Below are 19310 nucleotides of genomic sequence, written 5' to 3'. Positions count from 1 at the left end.
CTCATCTATGGCATCATTCAAAGATATGCCCTTGGGTGCTGACAAATTGTGTATTAGCCTAAACTCGCCCTTTTCCTTCTTAGGTACCACTCCTAAAGGTGAGCACACAAAATTATGCACAGGGATGTCGGAAAAAGGCCCCGCTACCCTACCTAGGCGCAGTTCCTTTTCAATTTTGTCCGCTACCACCTTGGGGTTCATCTGTACTGACAACTGATTCTTACACTGTGGTGCCCCGGTGTACCCCCCAGCGGGAATCCGGAAACCATTCGTGAAACCCTCCTGTAACATCCTAGCGGAATTGTGATTAGGGTATCTGTTGAGCCAGGGAATCATAGCCGCCACCAAAATAGGGGAACGCGTCACCGGGGGCTGAATTCTGCTATTCTGGTTTTCTCCTCCCTCTGTTCCCGGCCCCATTGCCCTTTGACCTGCATGTGGTCTCTGGGTGGGACGGATGGCCGCATAAGTGACACGCGTGCCTGAATTTGCAGGTGCCCGGAGCCCTGTTGCACGTCCGCCTATTGAAATCCCAGCACACTCCCTTCCCGCTTGCACTACTTCTGGACTTGTTGGCCGACTCCCCCATTGCGCTGGTCGAAAGGGCTGCTGAAAGGGCTGCTGGGGTCTGGGGGAATACCCCCTGTTACCGGAGGTACTAGTGCTTGCGGCCTGACCCTTCTCAAACTGGGAATGCCAGGAAATGGAATTGACCGTGTCCCAAGCTAATGACTTGTTGAACTCCCTTGATTTCCTGAAGGCTATGTCGTATTCCTTCCATGTATCCCCTCCATGATTCTCATGGTACATTGTAATCCTGCTCTGATAGCAGGCCATCACAGTTTGCAAACCTGAGAAGCGTTCTCCAAACACTGCACTATACACTGAAAAGGCCCTGATCCAGTTGGCGAGTGTCTCTTCCACCCTAAATTTGTACAGTTGTGAGCGCCACTCACTAGGCAACATCATATCCTTCTGAGATTTTGCATATTCCCATTCCCTGTTGTCGATCAATAGTGAAAAAATATTAACATATTTGTCTGCCCAGATTAACTCCTTCACACTTTGAGATACGTGCTGCGCTAAACTCTCCCCCCTGGAGGGAATTGCGCCCTCGCCCAGCACCGGCAGTGCTACCTCCTTACCACTTTCGTTGGGCTGTTTAACGTCCACTGTCTTGACCACCTCACCACCGTTCACTGGACCTGTTTGGGGAGAAATCGGTGCACTCGGAGTGCCATTCCCGCCCCTAGCCAGCAATATTTGAGCAACCAATCTTTGGGCCTCTGCAGAGGGATCTGCTGCAGCAGGTAACACTCCCCCAATTCCCAACCAAGGAAGTACCGCCGCTATCTGTGCTGCCAATTCGGGCGGCACTGGTCCCTGCACTGGAGTGACCGGTGGGACAGGTGACGGGGCAGGGATGGTCGCTGGTGCGACTGGTGCAGGATTAACCAAGGGGGCTGGGACAGTCGGCGGCATGCCAGGGGCTACTGGCACACTCACTGGTGGTGCTTGCGGAGCAGGGGCCGGAACACCCCCCGGGGCGGGGGGGATCGCAATTGGCGCACTAGGAGCCCCAGGCAGTATATTAGGGGCTGGACTCGGGGACCTCCCACCCTCACCGGACCTGGGGGGGCGACCACCCACTTTCTTAGTACTGGCACGTTTGGGCGGTGTCTCAAATTCCCCCCTTGGTTTGGGGGGCACTATGGTCCGCTTAGGCCTTCCCGAGGGGCCTGCCTGGGCATCCACCCTCGCTCCCAATTCTGCCACGGTCTCACCCAACTTGTCCACCTTCCCCAATCGTTTGTCCATTGCTGACATCCTGCGCATCATTGTTTGAAACATTAATTCAACACTCTTGTTCCGTGCAACCCGTCTAGCAGACATGTTGCCCTGCCCCTACACTACACAATAGGTTACTTATGAGCACGCCGTGCTCCGTACCTGACCAAGTTGGAGGCTCACGAGCTGGCCGTAGGCACCACGCGACTGTGACCGCACACCCCAGCTAGCCTGGAGTGTTTAGGCGAGCGAACTCTAGCCCAGCGGCCCGCCAGAAGCAGTGAAATGCAGGCCTGCCCGCGTCCTCGTAGTCCACCGACCACCGCGAGCTCCTCGGCCACACTGGTCCACAATCGGTCTTTAAATTCCGGCGTCCACTATGAGCTCCTCGGGTATCTGGTCCGCGCCGGCCTTTGCCCGTAACCTACGATGAGAAAAATGTAAGAACCAAATACAACCCCAAGAGCCACTTAATCGAACCTTGAAAAAGGATGCCCCCCGGGCTGGGATAATGCCAATATAACAGGATTAAAACAATTAAATACAGTAATACCGACTTGCCTCACAAGTATTTAAGCAAATATATATATATATAATATATATAACCCCAAATGCAAAAAACTTTGTCTTTAACAGTGATTGATTGCTCCAAAACACCTTTTGTCTCCCATCCAACTGCTACCCTACCAGTCCCTGCTTCGCACCACTTCAGCTCGGGACCATTTGCCAGTTCGTACCCCTCTAGTCAAACTGAGTAACACCAATTGCAACCTTTTTAATTGCACGAAATTAAAGCCCCAAAAAACTGGTCAGCGCTCGATTTTTGCACTAAACCACCCTCTGGTCTCCCATCCGCTCGCTGCCCTAGCTGGCCCTGCTTAGCTTTAGATGAGCAACCTGCCGGTAAACTGCAGCAGCCCCCGCTTCGTGCGGCAGATCCTGAGCCGCTGCACAGCCCTTCGCCCGCCCCGCACAGTACCTCGTGTCCTGCTGGCTGGCTCTCGCGCTCCGTTGGGCGACTCGACGTTCCACCGCCGCCCTGCCTAGCCCGCACGCTACCTTTGCCCTTTCGATATCCTCCCCGGGCAATCCTGACCACGCTGAGGCTTCCGCTCGGCTTGCTCTTTGTTCTCCGCACCGACAGCCGCTCCTATGGACTCGCGTCGCTTACCGCTGCACTCTCGACGACGCCTGTAAAAGAAAACAGAAAATTAGCGTGCCCACCGCGGGGCAAGGAGCGAGCCTGGGGAGCGCGGGCACAAAGAGGACGCTTCCTGCGCTCCCCAGGCTCTTGAACCCCACAGCTGCCGCGGTCCCGCCCCCTTGCCCCGGAAGCGCAAAACTGCTTCCGGGGCAAGGCGGGACGCGCGCCCAATCAGGACTGGGCAAGGGGAGGGGCCGGGCACAGCCATGTGTGCGTGGGGGCCGAGCGGCCCCCACTTTCCTTTTTTAGGTCTAGTGCGAGCCAGTGTGCAAGTGCTGCTCTGGAAGAGCTGTGGTAGTTTAGTACGGAGAGAAGCTTTACCCACTCCCCCTGTCCTTATTCTTCATTGGCTTGTGTCTTTGTCCTTTGTAAATGCTGTCTTCTGATTCATTATGAGGCTTGTTAGTCCCTTAGTACAGCCATGTCGTCATATGTATCCTCCCATGGCTGCTGGCCCCTTTACTTGGTTGTTAAGCGGGGCGTGCACTATTTCCTTTATTAAGCAGCTGGAGCCGGAGTACTCCGCAGGACACTGACCAGGTAAATGTTGAGTGTGTAGAGGGGCACACATAGCGTCACTCAGCTTTCCAAACAACATGGGGGCTGTGCGGTCTAGAATTGCGCAATACAACATTTGTTGGTGCCTTCTACCCCCTCCCTTTGTCAAGCATTCTTCACCCCTCCACCTTCCCTCCCGTTGTCCATGCCTAATTTTCCCCTGTGTACCCACCCTCCCATTGTCCGTGCCTTCTCCCCGCCTTCTCCCCCCACCCACCCTCCCTCCACTTGTCCGTGATGCCATGTTGCCAACCATTTGCAAAGCAATTAGTCTCGCGTAACTTAGAGACCAATTGCATTGCAAATGCTTGTTTTTCTCTTCTTGTTTTCCAGCAAGTAGTGGCTCTGGCTTGTTTCGGACAAACGAGAAACATTATGCAGGCTAGTAGCATTCACTGGTGATGCCAGTCACGGCTAAATAATTAAGAGGTGACGCCACGTGTATTCTTTGCCATTTTTAATTCGAGGATGACCTGTCAAAGTTTAAAAAGCTTTGCCCTATGATGGCTATAGCGTTAAAATGCGTGGGACATTGAAAGGCCGCTAGCCCGGTCCCGCACCAGCCATCCTTTATCATTCGCAGGTGTTTATAGCAAAATGGTCCACTCACTTCTTAATGTTGCCATTAACATTTGCTGCTGGCAGATGGACCTTCCCGTGATCCTCTCTGCCTTCTCCTTTGTAAATGAGTACAATCTGTCTTCTGCTGCCTTACTCCTTAGTGGATTTGAAACAAAGGCAATTGAAGATATTACCAGCCACATTCCCTGCCTATGTAAAATTGGTAATGTATTCTGTATTTCACAAAGGAGCATGTACTTCGTGCAGCGCTCTGTTAAAAGGGGCCTGGTCTTCACCTCTGACCCGGCATGATGTAATACAGGAAGTGCCTGCTTAAAAGATGGCGCCACGTGTGTGTTCTGACATGCAGAACTTTTCAAGGTAGTTGTTAATGGACTTGTGGCTTCCCAAAAAGGGAAAAACAAACTCTGTGGAAACGTGGTGTCAACATAAAAGGCCCTTTAAATAAAACGAAATATATGACTGGATTACTTCTGTAAACTCATTAAGCTCTGTTGCAATGTGCTTGATTAGGACTATGCCAAGGAACCGAGCTTTATGCGGCAGGTACGGGAATAAGCTGTTAAACGCATTTTTGCGGGCTGCGCATATATATTTATGTTCAGTGCCATTGTAACCTGCAAGTTTGTTTTAGTGAGGGGTGATATTTTGTTCAATTTACATTCAGCTAGTTTCTCCGGTGAGGTGAAAGATCGTGTGATGTTAGTGTGATGTCATGTAAATAAAGTGTGTGTGCGTGTGTATACATGTGTGATTATTCCATCAACATGATTATTGTAGCAATGTTGCCTTTCCTTAGATTTTTGCTAATACATGCAATGCTGGCATATTGACTGTGCGTGCTGTGGGCCATTCAGTGTGAGTGTGTGTGCTCTGCACCCATAAATAAGAGGTAAAATTAGTTAAACCCAAATGTGACGTAATTAACTTTCTAGTAGATCAATTGTAAGTTTGTTCAAGAAACGCACCAGTTGCATGGAAGGTAAATGTCATATGTGAACTTAAGTGGATATTTACATCACTCACAGGTGAGACTAATAAGGAAATCTATGTCTCTTGAGTGAACAACTACCAGATACTGATTGTCACAATGTAAATTACAATATCCTGAGAGAAGGTTTGAATGTGTATGACAATATATTTACTCAATTGTGCATAATACATGCATAGAAAAATCCTAGATTCCTGCTTTAAGACATTGTAATAATTTATCAAAAATCTAGTTCAGTGAGTGGTGAAATAACTTTTTGATATTTGTAGGTGGGAGGTAACTTTTAATACAAACACTCAGGTATTTTTCACACCTAAAAAGACACAACCACTGTTTAGTGTTAGGGAATTGTAGCTTCTTTTAGTACATCAGCCTTAACCCTCTGAAGTAATTGGTGAAACAATTGACAATTTACTTGCTCCCAATACCTTGGGTCCACAGTTTGCAATGTGAGTAGTAAGACGTGGTCGACATTAGAACCATATGAAAGTGATAGCACATCTTCACAATGTACCATATCAGGACTTCACCAATCTGAGCCAAATTACCAGGGACGGCCAGCCAACGATAAAGACATATCTCAGGTCTCCCAGTAAGTGAAGACACCACGATGTGAACAACCTCGGGTTAGAGCTAGAATGCAAACGCTACCAGCCGGCCCCATTCACCTCAAGCCCGCCCATAACCCACATCTGAGTCATTTTAGACCAACTTTAATTCAACAGCAGGTGCCCTCATCTTTTGTTTTACCTAATTTTTGGCAAAAATGAAGAATCATATGGTATGAGGAATGAAGGGGCTCGATATGTGGGAAATTGTTGCCTTGTGTAGGCGCAGACAAGAGTAGAGACAAAAAGGGCTCGATGCGGGTCATCTGGCTTATAAACCTGCCCCTCCTTCTGAAGTCTTTTTATCTCCTTCCATCAAGTCAATATGAGGCCACAACTCACCGTGGGAGTGGGGCCAGAGGACCCAGCAGGTGAAACTTCTTAAACCCGTCTCCCCTTAGATGCACTTAACCAAATCAGCCAGTGCGTTCAAATCCTTAGTGCGACTAAGGCCCTCACCTCGCTAATCTCGGGTACCTGCTACATAAAAATAATTACAAAACAATAATCAGTAGTAGTGGTTTAAGTTATTGAACATTGTTGAAGCCTATATATAACTTATTGTGGGTGAAGTATTTTGAACACAGAGCAAAACAATGTTTTAGTCGGGTCGTGGCTCAATGGTTAGAGCGGCAGACCCTGATGCAGAGGTCTGGCCCGGGACCAGGGTTCAATTCCCACCTTGGCGGCTCTTGCACTCAATCTCCTTGGACCTGATAATTCTCGCCTCCGTGCCTATTCTAATCATGGGTCCCACTCTGTGACTCTGGGCAATAGCTTGCTTAATCTCCACAACGGCCCCAGCAGCACTTGGATGCCTGGCCTCACCTTGGGGGTGCCCAGGAGTGGACATCTCACAGGAAAGCCAGGAAGGCTTCCACAGCGGTATGAATACAGTGCTACGAGACCTCTGGGTAGAAGTGCGCTATATAAATACAAACACATTTACATTTATATTGGTTTTACGTACCCTACTACCAAAGGTGGTTAATGACAGACTGGAAAGAATCCGGTAGGTTGAATCATGAAAAAGTCACACAGTGACCAAACACGTGTTAGCTGTTCATCCACAAAAAATACTAAGTTGTATATCATCTGTATCAGAAGATTATCTGTTTGTTTATACCTCATAATAAACAGGAACAGTCCTCCTTGCAAGTCCCTACTGTTTGAACAGTATATTTTGTGATAGCATACCGTTTTGAGTGCTTTGGTTTGTTAAATTACATACAAATTATACTTTGCGTTGTCATAGGGGCTAGTAGAGATTAACTACTTCTGCTTACCTTCCTTCTATCTTTGACAATAATTTAACATCCCAATTAGGCCTGAAATAGCGCGTTGCTAGGAGAAAAAATACTCACTTCTGAAGGCAGATCTTGTTGTAGGACTAACACAGAGCTGCCTACTTGGAATGAGCTATTTGCGTTGGTGAAGGGACAGGAAAGTACCATGTCAATATAAAAGACCAGTGCAACACTGGGCCCAGTCATGTCATGCAAAGGAACTGGTAATGGAGCAGCAAAATGATAGGATGCTGTACATTCACGTATCAGTGGTTAGCATAAGAAATATTTTATCACTAGCTGGATGGAGGACTCCTTTGTCCTTTTTAAGCATATATGAGCCCCACCTCCATCACTACTTAATGAGCGGCACCCCCTTCTTTTTAACCCCCTCCATCGCCTCCTTAGAACATTCCTTACTAGGAAGAAAATATGTGAAGGAAGAAGAATCCAAACTGACCTGCTGGGGAAGAAATCTCAAAATCTTCTTCTCTCCACTTGCACCTAGAGTGCATACATGTTCTCCAGGGTCAGTTGGCTAACCTACTGTTGTTCTCGTCTGGGTCACAAAAGACATAAGAATAGATCTTTAAAGTGCAGAAAACAAACAAGCTGTCCATTTGGGAATTCACATCACTGTACCCTGTGGAAGCCCCAGAAGGAGAGAGAACCGGATGCACTTGCCTTTCAGGGAAACCTAGGAGCTGTGGACCCCATTGGGAATGCACAGCACTGTACCCTGCAGAAGCCCTGGATTGAGAAAGAACTGGAGGAACTGACCATCTGGGGAAGCCTGCAAGCTGTGACCAGGGAAAACTTTTCAACAACAGGAAATTGAGACTCTTGGTTGTACCAATAGGGTGGGGTACAAAGGATTATTTTACTATTGAATCTGTGACTAGAGTCCCTAAAAAGCTACAAGGTTGTCGAAAACATTTCAGTGTACCATCCAGGGAGGTATCTCGCTTTTGCCCCTGCACATCAGACCTCCATGAGGCAAAACTGTTTGTTGGTAATGTTTTCTTGATCTCAGTTTTAGTGGACAGGCATCCTTTGTTGGCCTTTTCTGGGTAATGCAAATATATTACCAGTGACGTTTACACCAACATTGTTTCTATTGAATATTGAATATATTTGTACCTCAGCATAGTTAAATGCCAAAAGAGGGGTATTTTGCTTACACAGTTAAAGGAAAGCTTTCCAGATATGTCTCTGACTCTTTGAACACTCTCAGATGCCAGAAGAGAAATGCTTTACAGGATCATGTGTGTTTCCTTGAGTATTTTTGTCCGCAGCCTCATTCTTACAGTGATTTTTGCTTGAATTCTTTTCCCGGCAGGCGGTAATTGCAATCCTCTCCTTGGCCATACATATACTCATGAGCTTCATTCCTGCTGTACTGTTAGGTAGTTGAGTACTGGATCTTACCTTCATCATACAGTCACAGTTGCATGATTAGGTATCTAGAGCTTTTATATAGTGATTTGAATACATCCTACTGTTCACTTGACAAAGTTCTGCTATACAAATTGGTTCTTCTCTGCATAATAGGACGGCTCTTCTTAATACACTTTGGCATTTTATGGGAAGATGTTGTAAAGTTAAGAGAGGTAGCCAGTCTTTCCTTTTCACTTAAATCTACGAACGTTATCAAGTTGGTGAACCATCAAAAGGACCCTGCTCTTCTCCATCTTAATGTATCCATGTAGGGTGAAGGTGATAATGGGAGGCCATCATTGACCTCTATTCAGGCCTTGGGGGCTAACTAAAAAATCCAATGCTCAGTTCAAAGACTTAAAAAGATTTAGATTTTCCCTCAAACTCACCTCCACCCATAACTTTAGAAGATTTTATGGTAAAATGAAAAGCATTAAGGCCTAAAGCATCTCTTCAGTGCATTAAAGAAAATGGTCTTCTCACAACCAATGCATCACTGACATTGAACTTTGAGCGAGTGGCGTTGAGAATTCTATACCAGATTTTTCTCATAAGGCAAGGGAAATAGAGCATCTCAAAAAGCTCACAGAAGGCTTGAAAACATGTAACACTAGGAAGAACCTTAGACTTTATACCAGAATGTTCAGAGGGCTCCAGTATGATTGCATTTCTGCAAAAAGCAATCCCTTCATATATTTATCTGATGGAACGCTCCAGCATTAGTATTCAAAGAGTGCATTGTCTGGGTCCTAAGCCACAGTCATACCCTCAAGCAAAACCAAGGGGCATTATTATTCTGTTCTTGAAATTCACTAATCTGACACAGGTTTTATCAGCTGCCAATAGTAATAATAATAATAGTGGCATTTGTAAAGCACGACAGCTACCTCAAGCAGAGGTGTCCAAATTGTTTGGGATTTTACAATGGTCAGGAAACAAAGAGGAAGATTTACTAAGATTTTGCGCTGTGTTTTCATCCCAAAAGGGACGCAAATTGGCGCAAAAACTTTGTTCCCAATTTACTTTCTAGCGCCGAGCTCGTTTAGTGCTGGAAATATTGGAAAAGTAATGCGAAGCATCGCATAGCACTGCTTTGCATTACATTGCACCATGGGGGCATACCAAGGGTGGTGCATGGGCATTCCCATGCAACCACCCAAGGTTTATCACGCTAAACCCAATTTACTAAATAAAGTAGAAAGTGTTTAGAGTGAGAAAACTGCGCCCTTTTCAAGTAGGTGCAAGGAAGGAGAAACGCTTTCATTTCTCCTTCCTTTTCCGACTTTGCATGTGTGCTGCATTGTACAGCACACATACAAAGTGATAAAATTCTGAAAGTGAGTTTGTGCATAATTGTTTGTACAGCGAGGCATCATAGCACAAACATGTCTCTGTAGTGCAAGGCAGCTGATTTCAACACCGGCGCTAGTGAGAGGGGAGGAGAGTGCTTTATTTTAGTAAATAGGGCGCTCTACTCCTCTCTCCTTTCACATAGCGCAGCTCAGCATTTGCTGCTCCTGCAGCCCGCTATGTGAAAAACTAGTGAATTCTACCTCAAAGTCTTCTCTGTCACAGATGTCTCAGATGCTACAGCAGCGGGAAGGAAACGTTTTTTCAACTGGGTCCTCAACAAAAGTCTTTGAACATTAAGGGGCCGATTAGGATGGAGGATTTTCCGCCTCCTCCGGGCCGGCGGAAGCCACCTCCGGCCCGGAGGAGGCGGAAAATCCTCTGCGGAGGCTCCAAAGACCCACCGCCAAATTAGGATGGCTGGTGGGTCTGGAATTCCGTCCGCCGCTTTTCCGCCGCGGTCGGCTTCCGACCGCGGCGGAAAAGCTATAACATGGCAGGCGGTGTCTATGAGACACCGTCCGCCATATTATGATGGATGTGTAGAACTGCTTTTCCACGGCGGCTTTTCCGCCATGGAAAAGCATACGGACATTCACTTTGGGGGCCCGTTGCGGGCCCCCTGGGTGAATGGGGGGTGGGGGTGCACATGGGGGGTACCTATGGTGCCCCCCTGCATTTGCGTGCACAAAGCAGCAGGCACCGTGCGGTGCCTGCCGCTTTGTGCATGTAAATGTAACACATGCTTTTTTTACATTGCGGCGGGTGCAGCTTGTAGCTGCACCCGCCGCAATGTTAAATATAGAGGATGTGACCGCCACCCTGGCGGTCACATCCTAATCAGCACGGAGGGAACGCCGCAGCCCCTGCGGACGTTCCCTCCTCCTCAAGGGTGGCGGACGGACGCAAGTCCGTCCGCCATCCTAATCGGCCCCTAAATGTGGTCTTGGCCACACTTGTTTCTTTAAGATTATATACCACGACAAATCACACACTATTGAGGGTCCTGCTCACCTACAAGTCTTCATCCAACAGAACAGTCATGAAGATATGGAACTTGAATCTAGTGCTAAAATATGATTGTGACTTTATCTCAGGTTCATGTGTGCCTTCTTGCTTATTAATATGTTTTGTTTCTTTTCAGTTTTAATTTCTATAGCTTCTCTTTTAATGATCTTCTCATTCTTTGGTTCAGCAGCAGATTGTCCTGGCGACCCTTACATTTATCATTGTTCTCCAAACCCTCATCTTCCAAGTGTACCAATAGCATCTGCTGTTTTCCTTGTCATTGGTGGTAAGTCTGCAATCTAGTTTCGCAGCACCATGTTGTGTGTTTTTTTAAATTTTTATATTTGTATTGCTATTCCCACTTCGTACTTTGTTTCATTGCTTTTTCGTCTGCCTAAGCCAGGAGTGGTAAATCTTCCCTTCGGGTTCCTCAATGCCTACATTCTTTGGTATGTTCTTCCTCATTGTTATGGGTACAGCAACAATTAAGGAACTTTCTTTCTGTGCTGCCTATCTTATTTTTCCCATCACTATAGGGCATTCTTTCTTCTCTTTTCACTTTTTTCCCTCATCTTTCTCTTCCTTCCCTTCTTACTTTCACTTTCTCTTCAATCATGTTACGACATATAACCTCTATGTATAATTAAATTAGTTGAAATGTCATCTTCAAAGATGAATCTCAGAACAACAACATTGAATGGTAAGGGCTTAAAAACCCTATTAATCGTCAACATGATTATCGCATTTGTTTAGATTAAAATATCAAATTGCCTTACTGAAACTGAGATTGCCAAGTAATTTTCTCACTAATTCCTCAGAAACATTATTATGAGGTTTGTTGAGTTTTATTTAATTTCAAAACAGATCATACTACTTTTACAATATTGAATGTGTATGGTCCCATCCATTCAGAACCTGATTTGTGGAGGACAATATCCAGAATGATTAATGAACATTTTACTGAGTGTAGGAAAGTAGAATCTGCTTCTATGGTTACCCTCACTTTTTGCTTGATGTAATTCTGTTTTGACTAGTCTGACGGGGATCCTGCTAATCAGACCCCAGTCTCTCTCTCCCTTAAATTGTTATGGTAAGTACTTAGGTACATCCCAGATTATATACTGGGGTACCCTTATCAGTCCCCAGTATATGATACTAAGGTACTCAGGGCATGGGTACCCCAGAGGTCCCCCATAGGCTGAAGCATGTATTATGCCACCTAAAAGAGACGATTACAAATATCACTACAGGCCTGCCATTACTGCCCGTGTAAACTGGTGCTAGCACCACTTACGAAAGATATAGGTTTCCTTATATCTAGGTTCATTGCACTTAATACCTATAAGTCAGCCCTACAGCATGCCTTTTCAATCCTGAAGGCAGGATGCTCGGTTCTAAGTGGGAGGGTGCCCCTGCATGAGCAAGATACCCCTACAGCCTTCGGAGTCCATTCTTCCGCATTGTAAGTGAGACAGCCATATAACATATAGAGGGGCATTGCGTCATTACGCGATGACCATCTCGAAACTGGCTGTAACGAACCCTGACGTGTTTGGTATCAAACATATTGAAATCGTACCCCCACACCATAAACAGTGTGGAAGTATGATTCCATATCTGTTAAGGCCGTCCGTTAGGACCTCAGTGCTCCCGGTACCAGTCTTCTAGACCCGGACAGCACAACATGGCTGATGCCGACCAGAGACATGATTCTGCCCTCCTGCTGCTGAGTCAAGTTCGAGCATTGGAAGGCAGAACAATAGTCATCCTGTTGCAAGGAGGTGTGACCACGCGTTTGTGTATTGGGGCAGGGTGAGAGCGCTTGCCAGTGCCACATAGTCTGGGTGCATGGCACATTTGGTGCCCTCTATGCATAGTTCAGTTCAAACTAGTTCAGGGAGCCGTTGGCTCCTGCTCTGGTGCAAAACTGGATAAAGGAGAGGGGAGTATCCTCCCCCTTGCCCAGCCCCTCCTTAGGGAGGGTCCCCTGTATGGTCCCAGCCCTTTCCTTAGGGTACTGAAGGATTTACCTTGGGGTGGGTCCCTATATTCTTGTGGGACACGATACAATTCAGACCCCTCTTCAACTTTGACCATCTGGGCATTCTGGACTTTACTGGACTTCACTCTGGACAACAAGGCTGCAACCAGGAAGACTCCTGCTGCTCCTGATCTGTACGCCCTGGTGGTCTGCTGCAACGTCCGTGCCTGTGCTCCATACAGGAACCCGTCCAGGGACTGAACACATCCAAGACACCTGAAGGAATCGACCTTGAAGTGAATGAGTTACTTCCCTGCATCTGCAGGCACCGCAACTAAGCTGACTGTTCTGCTGATCCTAGGCTTCTGTGTACTCCGGAAGGCTCAGCAGCACAGGTGGTGGTTCCTCACATTCCTCGAGGCCTGCCCTGTCCTCTCACCAAGTTTAAGGCCAGTATCCCTCGTCAGAGCTGCAGAGCTATTTTTTATTGAAAAGTATTGTGTAGATCTCCGGCCAGGAGTTATCTAACAGTCTTAGTGAGTGTCTTATAATAAATACATATTTTTATAAATATGTTGTGCTTTTCTTTTTTATTTAATCTATAAGATTGAATACTGGTAAAACAATCTACTTTACACTCCTTCTGGACTAAGCCTGAAGGCTGCTCTCCACAGCTACCACTTAGGGAGCTTTTAAGGTTGTCTAAGACCACTAAAATCATCATAAGGGTTGTCTAGATCAATGAAGGTGTCCACTTACATAAGTGTAAATAATATACTGACCCGGCCTCTCACACTGAGAATTTAATATTAGGTAATCAACTTTTGACCCCTTTGTGGATAAGCATTCCACAGTCAGGCTTACCCCCTTAAAGCACATAAAGAAATCAAACACACTAAAGCGCATTACTCTTTCTCTGATTCCTGGAGATTTTTCAAACCTGGGTTAAAGAATAATTATTTTACCCAACTCCTCATAATACTCACACCAGATTAGACTAAGTATCCTTAAGCAAAGATATAACACAACATTTGGCTAACTTAGAGATAGGCTCAATTTTAATTTTAGATCATGCCCCTGTCTGGACGGATCTCGAAATCCTTCATGATAACACACATAAATCGTGTTGGAGATTCAATACTTCTCTGCTTTCCAGCTAATCCTGTCTCACTACATACAATACCTTTGTTGGTGATTATTTTGAGCCGAACAACAAGGGGGAGGTCACTTCCTTCAATTTCTGATGGGATGCCTTTGAAGCAGCTTGTAGAAGTTTTATAATTGATCATGTTTCCTCTAGGAGGAAAGATATGGAAAAATAATCTGCCTTCATTCTAACTAACATTAACACATTAGAACATGCTTATTACACCTCAAAAAATAACAAGGCTGATAAGGGGGCACTGATAGTGGCCACAATACAATTTGATACATTTTCTACCAAATAGGCATGTGGTACACTCCTTAAAAGTAATACCATATACAATAGTAGTAAGACTAGAGCCAGCACACTATTTGCTAATTACTTAAAGTGTAGAATCGACTGTTAATCTATTATCAATGACTCAGGGTTCCAACTGTTTTGAGATGAAGATATTGCAGCTTGCTTTGTGGATTATTACCAAGTTCTTTAGACACCGAAAAATACCTCCTCAGAGGAATTTATGTATTCTTGTTTTTCCAACCATTAAGTTAAAAACTGATATTCACAGACAGACACATCTGTTCTTAAGCATCTACTAAAAATTGAAGAATTATATTTGACAGTTAAACATCTTCCAATAGGTAAAGTGGTGGGCCCTGATGGCTTCATGGAGGAATTTTATCTTCATTTTTCTAAACCAGTTTTTCTCAGGGTGTTTTAATTAATTGATCATTATATTTCAATAAATAACTCCACAGGCACATTCCCGGAAGCCATGATTTGCCACATACCAAAAAGAGATTGAGACTTGATCCTATGCAAAAAGCATCACCCAATTTCTCAGATCAATACAAACTGTAAAATATTTGCTAGGGATTAAGGGCCAGATGTAGGTGGCCAATTACCGGTCGGTAACGGCCGAATTCGGCCGTTACCGACCGGTAATTGGATTTTGAGATGTAGGGCCCTGTATTTTACAGACTCGGTAAATTTACCGATAGGTAAATTTACCGATTATGTAAAATACCGAGTCGGTATTTTTAAGGAATAGGGACAATTGATATGTAGGTGGGACTCTTCTGAGTCCCACAAGCATTAAAAAATCGGTATTTTACCATCAAATACTATTTGATGGTAAAATACCGATTCTGGTGTGCATGCACATGTGTGCATGCACACCTGTGCCATCTGACAGGCAGACCTGCCCTTAGGGCAGGTATGCCTGCCACATGGCACCCAAACCCGTTTTGGGGGTGCTAGAGGGTGTCAAAGTGACACCCCCTGCACCCTTGTGTGAATCGGTATTTACCGATGCGGTAAATACCGACCGGTAAATGCCCAATCATTCCTATGGGCTTCAAAGCCCATAGGAATGCATGGGCATTTACCGGTCGGTATTTACCGCATCGGTAAATACCGATTGTTTCCGAATCGGTAAATGCACATCTGCATTTACCTACATCTCGGTACTTTTATTTTACCACTTCTTAAATACCGAGTCGGTATGATGCGGTATTTAAGAGGTGGTAAAATAAAATTTACCTACATCTGGCCCTTAATTACTAGATTAGTTGGCCTAATGTCGGACTGGATTGATAATGAACAATCTGGCTTGGTGAAGAATAGAAACATAGCAGATTACTCTTGAACATTCCTAAACATTCTTATTAAAGCTCACAAGTTTGATCCTTCTCCCTAACAGCTCAAACAGCTTTTGATAGGGTTAATTGGAGTTTCCTAATAAGGGTGCTACATTTGCATGGCTTTGTCCACGATTCTTACAACTAATCATTAGTACCAAGTACTTTACAGAGAGCCTTGATCATCGGTTATGGTGAAAGTAATACATATTTTTGTGCGACTCAAAATGGATTTGGCATCCTGGTGTTACCAGGGCACTGCTGGTGAAAGATGGAATGTTTCCTCTGAACATACTACATTCTCCAGGTGTTAATAGGGATTCCATTTTTGTGTGGCAGCTGCTGATAGGAGTCCTGTCAGTAATAGCGAGAGACTAAGCTAGTGGTCCACATGGGAGTGGTTACCAACTGCTATCCCTGGTCACTATAAACTCAGTGTAGGAATGCAGGAGCAGGTGTATGTTAAGTGTTGTCGCATGGGGGGCAGAGTGGCGGTCCGCCCTGGGCAGCATGAGTTTTGGGGGCAGCGGCACTGTTGCCACCATCCCCCGCTCTGTAGCCATCGCGGTGCAGCAAACGCCCGACCGCCACAGGTGGCCAAAGGTAAGTTTGTGTGAAATTTCAATTATGCCAGAGTAAATATGGTAATTCCATGTTACTCTTTGATACTGAATTACCTATTTTAATGCGATATGCACACTCTTGCATAATTAAGCATAATTTCTGGGGAAAAATCCTACAGTGACAGCACGTCTAGACAGTGTTTGAGACTGTTAGCACTGCTTTTTATGTTCTGTTGCATTTAGTGCTATTTTATTACTGCAAAAAACATTCTCATGTCCTTTTTGTGCAAAAGGGTGCATTTCGTGCTAAGAAACTAGCACTAAGTGCTGGGAGTTAGATGGGGAAAAATCCTACCTCAAGTATGCATTTAACGAGTGCAAGTGGCTGCTTTATTGTCCATATGTGTTATTTCTTAGCACAAAATGCATCCTCACCTCCATTTTGGATGCTTGGGGGCATTTGGCCACTAGGAAAATAGAGCTAAAGACAGAATGTCTCATGTCGCGTAATTCCACATAATGTGAAATTTTGGGGTAATGGAATGACACGAGTTATGCCCACTCCTATTGTTCTGGTCTGTTCTTCAGACCTAGATCTCTGGAACAGCAGCAATACCCTCTGTGCGCATCATCATTTGGGAAGGATTGTGTTATCATCAAATATGTGGACAGTGGGGGTTCTTCATTATCACCTTTGGATTCTTTTTTTCTTTGCCACTAGCATCTTCTGGCTCCAGTCGACAGGAGGGTCTGGTTCACTTAATCTGCACCACAGATTTGAAAGCAAACTGGCCCATGGTCTGATCTAGTTGTGATGGATCCTAGAGCAGAATAATGAGCAGGGACAGGCTGGATTGAACAGTCTCTAGGCCTGATTCACAGAACTAACTTAAGACAAAATCCTAAACGTACTACTTTTGGTATTCACAGAAGTTAGAATTTTGTCTTAAGACAGACCTAAGTTAGGATTTTGTCTTAAGTCTGTCTTAAGTTTGTCTTAATTATGTAGTATAACAAGGACCCCCTGGTTAGGATACAATTCCTGGGTCCGGGAAAATAGTTCAATGCAAAGGTATAAGCCCAGGCAGAAATACAAAACAAGAACTGGCTATTCAAAAAACAAGATATACACAAACAGAAACACAATGAACTGTACTGATATATACAAATTTAATTATATTGATAAAAAAAGGTTAAACACATATAATCCCATATACATGATATGTTTGATACAATAAAATATTCTCATTATTATTTTAAAAAAGACATTTGTTCTGATAATGATACTAGAGGAACAATATAGTCATCGCAGATTGTATGAGGGGGGCTGTTGTCTGTCGACGCGTTTCGACACGTAGTCGTGTCTTCATCAGGACAAATATTATTCAGCCAAATCTCTAGAGAGAACAAAACATTTTTGGACTTCACAAAACATACAGTACATTGTGTTACAATTAATAAATACTCTTTTTTCTGTCAGATAGAGCTTCTTTTTCTAGTTTTCCTTAGCCAGACTTGAAGATATAAATATTTGATTTGAAGCTGAAGATAGACTTTTCAAATCTTGACAACAGTCCAAGATTAAACATTCTGTGGTAGTTCTTGATATATTTGATATATACATTCAGTCACATGTCTACATTATTATTGCACCCTTATTTGGATAGAAAGAGGGGAAAAACAAGAAAAAGGGTGAATTGGTCAGAAGTATAAGGACATTCCTTGCTTTGGTTCCTGGTGTAATATTTAGGGTTTTAAGTTTTGCACATTCCCTAATTTTCATATGTACTGGCAACTATATAGTTGTACCAATATGTGTATATACGCACGTGTACACATGCATAGTGCCATCATGGCATTAATCTTGTTATTGACCTAATCTGTATCTGTTTTAACCAATTTCCTAACTACGCTGTATTGGGACCAGAAATTTCACTCACCTTTATTTATGGGGTAGGACCAACTTTCATAGATTCCTGTAGTGTTTGTTAAAATCAGTCGATACTTATCGGGCTAGAACAATAACAGAGAAAGTAGAAAGGTATCTTAGTTTATGCTTTATTTAATCCTGATTATTATTTCTAAAAAAAGGGGGGATTTTCAGAAAGTTTCAGTCTCCTATGTTCTATAAACATTAATATTTATTTCTTTTATTCTGCCTAATTCGATGCACCTAAACCTGTATGCTTTTATTACTCGAGGCACAGCTGTTCTTATCTTTCCTCGTTCGTCGCAGTATTATTTACTTTCTCTTACATGCGGTTAATTCACCATACTTTTCTTTATGGAACACGAGGGTGTTCAAGTGTGTCATTTGAATTAATAGAAACTCATAGTAAAGCTCCTTTGTTGCTTAAGTTAACGTGAACATTTTAGTCTTCTATTTACTGTATAAGGCCATGGTAGTTTTAGTTTCCTATTTTAGCAAAAACCACTTCTTACCTAGAATCGCTAAATCTGTGATATGAAATTTTCAACACCGGATACGAGGAGTGGGGCACCTTTTCTATTTTTCTCTGTCGGTATGTGAAATCTGTGGGGAAAATAGGGTATTTCGCTTCCTTTTAACTTGATACGATTGACTTAATGTTAAGTTCCTAATTTACATTGATGCAATTTGCATAGTCTCGCGTTACCTTTTTTGTCAGATTTCACTGCTCGCCTCCCACTTCACGTACCGGGACCACTATAGACGATATTTTTCAATAAAAACAAAGGTTCTAAAAGGAAATTAAATCATAAAGTTAGCTTAAAAGGCTGTATTACACAGTTTCCAGGCTCTCAGGATGTTTACACGTTATCAAAAGTATGTCGGACCTGATTTCTCACCGCAGCGATCGACTCTCTTTTGTCGAAAGAGGGTTCAGGGTTGATTGTTAAAAGACGCCTACCAGGGACGCTGTCCTAAGTCTGGGCGTGTCTATTTTAAACCGTAATGAGAGAAAACAATGTTTGTATTAACGTTGCTCTGATATATAGTTCTAGCTGACTTTAATTTTGACAAGGTGGATTTTTACCTTCACAAGTTATGATGTCGGGACACCAGTGACGGAGCTCCCAAACGGGGACTTTAAGAATGCGCTCGATTTGTTGATTTCTATAGACTTGACAAAGCTCTCAATCAAAGGAGGGTTTTCTCGACGAGGCTCGTTAGACTATAAAGAATTAGA

General features: G+C 44.3%; 1 long non-coding RNA gene across 1 annotated transcript in view; it reads left to right on the top strand.

Annotated features, from left to right (window-relative positions):
* Positions 1-3265: 3265 nt before the first annotated feature.
* The window catches only part of LOC144782645 (uncharacterized), a 308330-nt gene continuing 292285 nt past the window's right edge, over positions 3266-19310 (top strand). Inside the window, exons 1-2 of the long non-coding RNA XR_013601192.1 lie at positions 3266-3532; positions 11000-11098. This is a non-coding gene — a long non-coding RNA (uncharacterized LOC144782645). The remainder of the gene's footprint in view (positions 3533-10999; positions 11099-19310) is intronic.

Source organism: Lissotriton helveticus, chromosome 9 (genome assembly GCF_964261635.1).
Source record: "Lissotriton helveticus chromosome 9, aLisHel1.1, whole genome shotgun sequence".
Classification (NCBI taxonomy): Eukaryota; Metazoa; Chordata; class Amphibia; order Caudata; family Salamandridae; genus Lissotriton; species Lissotriton helveticus.
Note: the sequence above shows the minus strand (reverse complement) of the source record. Positions and strands in the feature narration are given on the sequence as shown.